The sequence below is a fragment of the Dipodomys ordii genome, unplaced genomic scaffold (genome assembly GCF_000151885.1).
Source record: "Dipodomys ordii isolate 6190 unplaced genomic scaffold, Dord_2.0 Scaffold74, whole genome shotgun sequence".
Lineage (NCBI taxonomy): Eukaryota > Metazoa > Chordata > Mammalia > Rodentia > Heteromyidae > Dipodomys > Dipodomys ordii.
The window spans coordinates 1534245-1542810 of NW_012267290.1; positions in this window are offsets into that span (position 1 = coordinate 1534245).

The following is an 8566-nucleotide window of genomic DNA, read 5'->3' on the forward strand; positions in this document are numbered from 1 at the left end:
CTCCTGAGTAGCTAGGATTACAGGCATGAGCCACCAGTGCCCATCATCCATCTTATGTGTTTTGCCATTCAAACTGCACAAACCTTGGCTCCATGGTAAATTTGCAGCTGGGCCATTCTGCTCTTAAATACGTTTGTGTTTAAATACCCAAGTACATCCACACTTGACTAAGAGCAGGATTGAAAGCAGACAATAATTGAGAGCTTCTTCTGAACTTGACAGTATTCATTTCACTCTCTGTGTTTAAAATACTAGTGAACATTCAAGAGCAGGTGGGGGTCAGAGGCTTTCACCTGATGTGAAATTTACTGCTTTAATTTTTTTTTTGGGGGGGAAGAGGAAGTTGCTAGGGTTTGAAATCAGAGTTTTAATCTTGTTTAGGTCTCCCCTGTTTCAGCCCTACTGTTTTTAATTGTCCGGCCACACAGATAGGGGTGGGGCTTGGAAATCTGCATCTCTAATAAGTTCCAAGATGATGCCTGTGATGCTGGCCTGGGGACCACAAGACTAAAGAGACTTTCTAGTCCTAATTGGATCTGAGCTCCTATAACTGTGCGCAGACATCAAGACAACATACAACTCTGATTTTACAGGTCTCAACCCTGCGGGGGACATTTGGCAATATCTGGAAATGTTCTTGGTCTTTACAACTTGGGGGGCTTTACAACTAGAACCTGTGGGGTGGAGGCCCAGGCTGTCGCAGCCCAGCCTGACAGGACAGGCCTGCAACAGAGTCGTCTGATTTAAAAAAGTCGCAGTGATGATGTCCCTTAGGAGTATGGATTTGTTTTCTCTGCCCATTAAAGAGTTAAAAGGCAAGAAAACGTTTAAGGTAAGTAGAGTAGAAGGAAAGCAATGAAAAGGAAAGTGGTGGTCTCTCTGTTAGGGCAGAGGCCCCAAAGAGTGGTCTGAAGGAATCTTCTTGAAGAATGGCTATTGTGGTGTAGGGCTCCTCCCCTCTCTTCTCTCCTGGGCTTTGTGCTGATTGTTTGATGGCTTGTGCATTGGCCATCCCAGCTCTTTCATTGGTGAGCAGGTACCTGGGGCATTATGGGAGGAAGAAGCATCTGAGGAGCCAGAGGAATGATGGGAACAAGAAGCTCTGTGATAGGCCTCATGTTACCACGTGTCATGTCCGTCACTTTCAATCTCTTTCTACCTAACAGTTCCCCTTTCTTCCCCTCAGTGGCAAGGTTGAGAGGTGATTGGATTCCTAGCTAGTGAAGCTGATGTTGAGTCTTTACTTCTTTTAAGGGAAATGACCACAAAAACTACCCAAGGTTTCTTTTTCCAGAATTCAGCAGCTTCAGGGCTGTACTGGAGGCAGGGTGATTTTGCCTCCTGAGATGCTTGTGGAGGTCAGATCCCAGGGAGAGGCTCTGGATGCAGCACCAGGGCTGGCTCCCAGAACCGTGATTCCTGAACAGCATCCTGCCACAACCCAGCAGCCCCTGCTCTGGATTAGGCAGGCACTGGGTGTTGATTGCATTGTGTTTCTTTTCTCTGCTTCCAAAGCATGGGCTAGAAAATGTGGACAGACTTTGTAGAGTCTGATCAGAAGCTTCATATGTCAAATTTTCAGAACGTTGTAAGGTGGGGGGGAATGTGGGAATGAGAGAGAGGGGGGAGTATTTGTGGGAACAAGAGAGAGAGAGAGAAATAAGGAGAGAGAGAAAGGGAGAGGGATTGTGTGTGCATTGTGTGTGTGTGTCTGTGTGCACATGTGTCCGCATGTTGCAAACTCTGTATTCAAACCATTCCCTGTTTCCGCACCTCATCCTGCCAATTACAATCTGTTTGGTGGTGTGAAACTGACAGGCGGCAGCCCTGATGAAGACAGGAGGAGCAGTGAGCGAGGGCTTTGTGCATCTGCAGCTTTAGCGAGAATGTTCAGTGGGGTGGACAGGCATGTAACTGGCAGGTTTAGGAATCAGTAAAAACCAAGGACTGGAAGTCCTAATTTATGGTCTGTTTCAATACGAGGCTAGACACAGGCTATTTAATATAATGCATTGTTTACAAGAGGAGGAGAGAGGAAGTTATTGATGCATTACAAATGCAGGGGACTGCATCGCATAAGCCAAGGGGTCGGGAATAACCATTGTAGAAGACTAAATTTGACTTTAATCCCTTGAAGAATGGCATGCATACAGCTTAAAATGATAAAAGCTGGAGGGGTGGGGAGAGAAGGAAAGGGGGGGAGGGAGAAGAGAAGGAGGCGGAGGGGTTTGGGGAGGAGACAGAAAAGGATGGAGAGAATCTGGAGCTGGTTTTCTCCCGGGATGATGCATTTCTTGATTAGGAAATAGAGTGGAAATGGAAAGAAAAGATTTTTTTTCTTTAAAGCTGCGTTTTGATACACAGCAGCCTGGCTTGGCAGAGTGTTTTTCTGGAGCAGGACTGGCATTGTGCTTGGTCAAGCAACTCAGATCAATTTAGAGACCTGCCAATCCCATAGCTAAACTTGAAGGCAGAAATAAAGAACACGCTCCTGATTGAAGAGTGTGCGTCGTCTGTTTTGTGCCCTCCTTCTGGGGTCTTCTTGGGTGTGTGGTCCAGTGAGTGAGTGTCCTTGAGCTTTCCCTGCCTGTGGTTTGAACTTCCCTGCCACGGAGATGCTTAGTATGTGATGTCTGGCCGTACAGGCGGTGGATGGAAGCATCCCACATTTGCAATGAACAATCATACACGAGGGGAGCCCTGTCCCAAAGCAGCCTGCTCCTCACTGGGGTAGCATTTAAGACCGGCCAACATTTCCGAGGTTGTGCAAGTCACCGTGTTGAGATCTCTATGTGACTTTCCTCTCACTGATTAGATCCAGCTGAAGAGGGGTTGGGTGTATTTGCTTTAGAAAGATCTGGAAACTGAGGCACAGAGAGGGTCCCCAGATGGCGGCTGGCGGAGGAGGGGCTCCCACTCTGGCAGATGGTCACTGTCAAGTGCATTCAGCTGGGCCGGATGGAGCAGAGCTCTGTCCCTCTGTCCCCTCCCCGCGCCCCCACCCCCACGGCCCACTGCTGTAGTGGACCCTGGTGATGGCTCGGCCAGTGTGGATTTCCATTATCAACACGATTCACATTTGCCTGGTTTATGAATGTGTTTGCCGTGTACCATCTGGCTTCTCTGGTGATCCAGTGGCAAACAGAGGGAGAGAGACGATTGGCAGGGGGAGAACTTTCCATGGCAGTTTCAGAACACTGAAAGCCAAGGGCATCTAGCCTGGGTTGCTGAGCGCCGAATCCTGGGTCCTGAGTGCATGGTGTTCCTGTCTCTGGAGCACTTGGGAGAAGCAGATGAACTGACTCCGGACAGCCAACAGCCGTCTTCTTGACCCCCGCGGCTGCTTCAGCTGGCTGAGCGCTCACAGAAGCCAGCACATTCTGCTTCTCTAGGCTCACCCCAACGTTGTAGGTCCTGGGTAAACATTTGCCGACGATCTGATCTGACAGTGCTCAGCCTCCAGCCATGCTGCCAGCCCATGTCTTCAGAAGGTTGAGCCTACAGAGAGAAAGCATTTTTCATTTGGAAAAATGAACTTGACTGTTTGTCTATGACTTAGGGTTCAGCAGACCTCACAGCCTGGGGTCCTATTCTCTTGTGATTTCTGTGTAGTTTTGTCTTTGGTGTCTTCTGGGGGTTTGCCTGGGGGACATGGTATGGGGGAGTCATTGCTTGTTCCTACTTTCTTAGTGGGACCTCTGAAAAGCCTTCCATCTCGAGGAATGGCAAGTGTGGTTTGCTTCCAAAAGAAAAGCAAAACTAGCCCAAACAAACCGACCAAACCAAACAGACCATTTCCTTCTTTTGATGAGAGTCTTTTCTGCTGATAGAAACTTAATTTTCTCCATCACACAAGCTTGAAAAACCAGAAGTGTCTTGGTTCTCTGTTAGGACTCCCACATCCAATCTGCCCGAAGACAGAACCCTGAAGCTTCTAGTGGGCTAGGTGAGGTCTTTGTCACTTTTGTGTGTGCACCTGCTTGGGTGCACACTGCTTTTCTTGTTACCAGTTGTCCATCCACCTTGGTAGCCTGCAGACTGGCAGAGAAATGTTTTGGTGTAGGTTCTGGGCATTGTGTCCCTGAGCTTTTGTATGCAAGGTTCATGCTCTATCCCTTTGAGCCACAGCTCTACTTCTAGCTTTTTGGTAGTTAACTGGAGATAAGAGTCTCATGGAGTTTGCCTGGGCTGGTTCTGAACTGTGATCTTCAGATCTCAGCCTCCTGAGTAGCTAGGTGCCCGGCTGATGAAATGGCTTTCCCATTGAGCTCCCTGAGCCCTGTTTCCCCAGACCTGTGTTAAGACTTTGTCAACAAGCAAAGAACCAATCAATCTGGAGGAATCTTGTTATAATTTATTATTTAAAATACTTTTAGAAATCTGAGATACAAAAAAAAATAGTGACTTAAAAAAGCCATGGAGAAACAATTCTGCTAGCAGTCTACTACTTGAGTCACAGTACCACATCTGGTTTTCTGGTGGTTTATTGGAGGTAAGAGTCTCACAGACTTTCCTGCCTGGGCTGGCTTTGAACTGTGATCTTCAGATCTCAGCCCCCTGAGTAGCTAGGATTACAGGCATGAGCCACTGGGGCCTACCCTGTTCTTAATCTTTAATGTTAATATATTGGTTCTACATGAAAAGAAAGGGAAGAATAATTAAACATGAGTAGAAGAAGAACATCATAGAAGCAAGGAAAAGAAATATTCAGCCGTCTCCTGTTTTAGCCAAGAACAAACATTGCTTGTTGACTCATAGGCAACTGTTTTAAGTTTGCACGTAGAATCATCCTACGTTCCTCTAGCAAGGCAGTTCTGTATATCCGGGATGCACATATGATATTGTCAGGTTTTTCATATCTAGATATTATATCTAGCTATAAACCAAAGCAAAGAAGAAAATATTTTTTTGGTATAGATTTGCTTTACTCCCCCTCAAAAAGCAAAAGGTGCATTAAGGCAAAATAGGATTCATGTTCTGGGATCATGTGTCCTTGAAATGTTCCTAGTCTTAATTTAGTCTATGATGCAATTCTACTGCTTTACCCGAGTCAGCGTTCAAGGAGGGTGTGTTAGGGTCAGAAGCAAATTTGACAAGATTGTTCTCCCGCAATGGAGGGTGCAAAATGGAAAATCATCAGAGCCAGGGCTGTTGTGGGCAGGCGGACATGTGGCAGAGAACATGTGAGTGTTTTCGCAGTGTGGGCCGGGGAAACAATTCCTATTTGGATTTGCGAGTCATTCTTCCTGTCAAAAAGAGCAAGCTTCTGACTTCCCCGTTTTCTTTTAGAATTCTTGGGCACACAAAATAGCAGGCAGAGAAGAGAGAAGGTGAGAAGGGGGAGGGAGAGAGGAGGAAGGGGAGGGAGGGGAAAGAGAGAATGAAACCAAAGGCCAGAAAAGGAATTATTCTTCGTAACTACACTATATATAGACTCTTTAAAATCAGAGACCCAGGAACAGATGCTTTGTGAAGTTATTAACAATGACAGAGATATCAGAAAGTCACCATTCTGGCACAGAATAGCATGGGAACTGGAGCAGCCTAGGATGAGAAGATTGGCGGAGCCAAGATAACAGGAAACAACGCCCTGCATCCTCAGGACAGGACACAGACGACGCTTCATCATATCTGACTGAGTTCTCACCAACTCCTAATGAGGAAGGACTGGAAGTTACTATTAGAATCCTGCGATTTCATTCATTCATTCATTCATTCAGTTGTGGGCTTGAACTCCAGGCCTGGGCCTCTGTCCTTGGGCTCTTTTTGCTCAAGGCTAGCTCTTTACCACTTTGAGCCACAGTTCCACTTCTGGTTTTCTGGTGGTTAATTGGAGATAAGAGTCTCATGGACTTTCCTGCCCAGGCTGGCTTTGAAGCATGATCCTCATATCTCAGCCTCCTGAGTTGTTAGGATTACAGGGTTGAGCCACAAGTGCCTGGCCCAACTGATGTTTATAGATCCTTGTATGGGATAGTTGCTCAGTTAAGCTAACATTGGCACAGAGCATTTGCTTTTCTTATTTAAAAAATTTAAAAAAAGAATGCGGGTCTGAGGAAAGGGGACAAGGGTCTAAGTAAACTGGTTTTCCATGAGTTAGAGTTAATTGTGTTTTGTTTTTAGTTAATTGCTCAAGGTCCTGGCTTCAAGAAGCAATATGGTTCATAAAGTTTTGAGTTATCACTGGGTTTTAGGATGACATAAGAAGGGGCATTTTCTTTATCTGTGAACTGGAAAATCCCAAGTCATTTCCCTGAGTGTACATCACAGAGAACTGTGGTTTGGAAGAGTCCCTGAGAAGCCTGAGCTAATGGCTTGGTTCTCAGCCTTTTGTTCTGTTGAGAAGTTGTGGAACCATCAGCAGACTCGAATAAGTTGGAGGAAGTTATGTCGTTGGGGATGTGCCCTGGGAGGAGAGATCAGGACGCAGCCCCTTCCTCTCTCTGCTTCCTAGCTGCCATGGAGTGAGCAGCTTTGCTCCACCGTGCACTTCCTGCCATCAAATTCTGCCTCGCCAAGGACCAGAAGCAACAGAGCCAACTGACCCTGACGGAACCCTCTGAGACTGTGAGTCAGCAAACCCTTTTTGTCCTTGAAGTTGCCTTCGGTATTTTGTCATACAGTGAAGGAAAGCTACCAAACACACACATAACCAATAAGGCTATGCTCTCTAAGAGAAGTATTTCTGAGAAAGGAGTTGAGACTCCATTTTCTGTGACATTTTCATAGATAGAAAAGGCAACTGGAGAACCTTTCCAGTTTGGCACTTGGGGATGTAGGATGGAACTGCATGCAGTCCCGAATGATGTCTCCTGGCCCTCTTCCCCATTATACTTGCTCTTGCTCTGTTGCCTTTGTTTAATGCATCCTGTCAAGTCTGAAATCTTAGACCTTTAGGCTCTTGTATGTACCGCTTAGAAATGATTCTATGCAGATATGGTTGTAATTAAACTTGCTTTTCCTTAACAATGTGGTAAGATTGACATTTTAGCAGCGTCAGCCCTTTTTTGCCATCCATGACAGATTTTTAAAAATTCAGATGAAGACTGTGTTGTATTTTGAACACTGCAAGAAAGGACAATTTCTTTTTTTTTCCATTTGGAATCTGAGGCAATTAGAGCCACAGATTAATTTCTCACACTAAGAGGAATGTTTTGTCTTCTGATCTGCACCTGCTCAGCACCATTTCCAGTCATTTGGAGGCTGTTGTCCTAATGAGGAAGAGGAAATACTTGTGCTGGGACACAGGGAATCACTAATGGCTAATCAATAACCATGGCGCATTTCTGAGCTCTGAAGAAACATGGAACAGGGTGGTGAAGAACTACTTAATTGTGTTTTTACTTGTGTGGGGTTTCCGGAAAGTACCAGAACTAATCATCAACCATATCCACCTATGTATCTTGTAGTCACTTCAAATCCCACATCTCCTCTGTGTTATCTCCAAACTTGCTTCTGCTCTTTTATGCCAGTCATTGGAGCCAGACGTGTTGTGGCTATGTTGGCTTTTTCTTCTGTCTTTTCTCTATTATGGACAAAAGCTATTTGCTACCCAGTATCCCTCCTTCCTTTCTCCTACTGTTCCCAGCACCCAAATTTTAGCTTGAGGATGTGAGTCTATGCGTGGGGTGGGATTTAGTCTGCCCTTTATCCCACTGGCACACCCAGATCGGTTGAGGACTTGTCAGCACAGCTTCATCTATAGAAGTGGAAATCCCGTGTGTGGCTTCTCCTTGGCGCTCAGTTTGGTCCAGATAGAGTGTGATGATTGCACTGAATGAGGTGGTACAAACATGGAGAGTCAGGACAGGATGAAGCCTTTTTGATCTGCTGCTGGACCCTCAATTATATGAGTGGAGCAGCTTTTTCTTTATTGTTTATACCACGTGTTGTTGAATGTTCTAGCAATGAAAACAATCCTTTGCTAATGAACCTGCATCCAGTCACTCATGCATTCTCTTCAGAATGCCGCTCTGATGTATCTCAAAGCTCCCTCTGCCCTCTGGGGGGTTATTCGTTTACTAGCTCATCACTACCTTATTTGCTGGGGACTCAGCTTCCTTTCCAAGTGGCATTTAGTCCTAGAAAAGTTCTGGGAAGACAGGAACCTAGGAATTCAGAGATGAGACAGCTGGATGACTTGGAAAGTTGTGTTTTATATCCCACAGAAAGGTTTGGGATGAAGAAGGCCTTTCCAGGGTTTTTTCCTACTCTGGTTTTCCAGCTTTGCCCTCCATACCCCTGTCCACAGCAACCGTGTCATGCTTTTTATACTTTTGCCCCTTCCACGTACTCTTGGGTAGCTTGGTACATTCTCAAAATTTTCTTGGTATGTGCTAATGGCTATGTTTGGAAAGAAGTCCTTCCCTTGCCCACTGGAAAGGCAGCTGCTCGCCTAAGGACACATGTGGTACAGATTTGGACAGGACCAGGGATCAGAAGCAGCTGACCCTAGGATCTTGAGCCTTGTGCAGACACTGATCCACAGAGGTAGACACAGGGGTCCCAGGGACACCAGAGATACAGAGGCTAAGGGTCCAGCACCGTCACAAGAGGCTGACCAAGA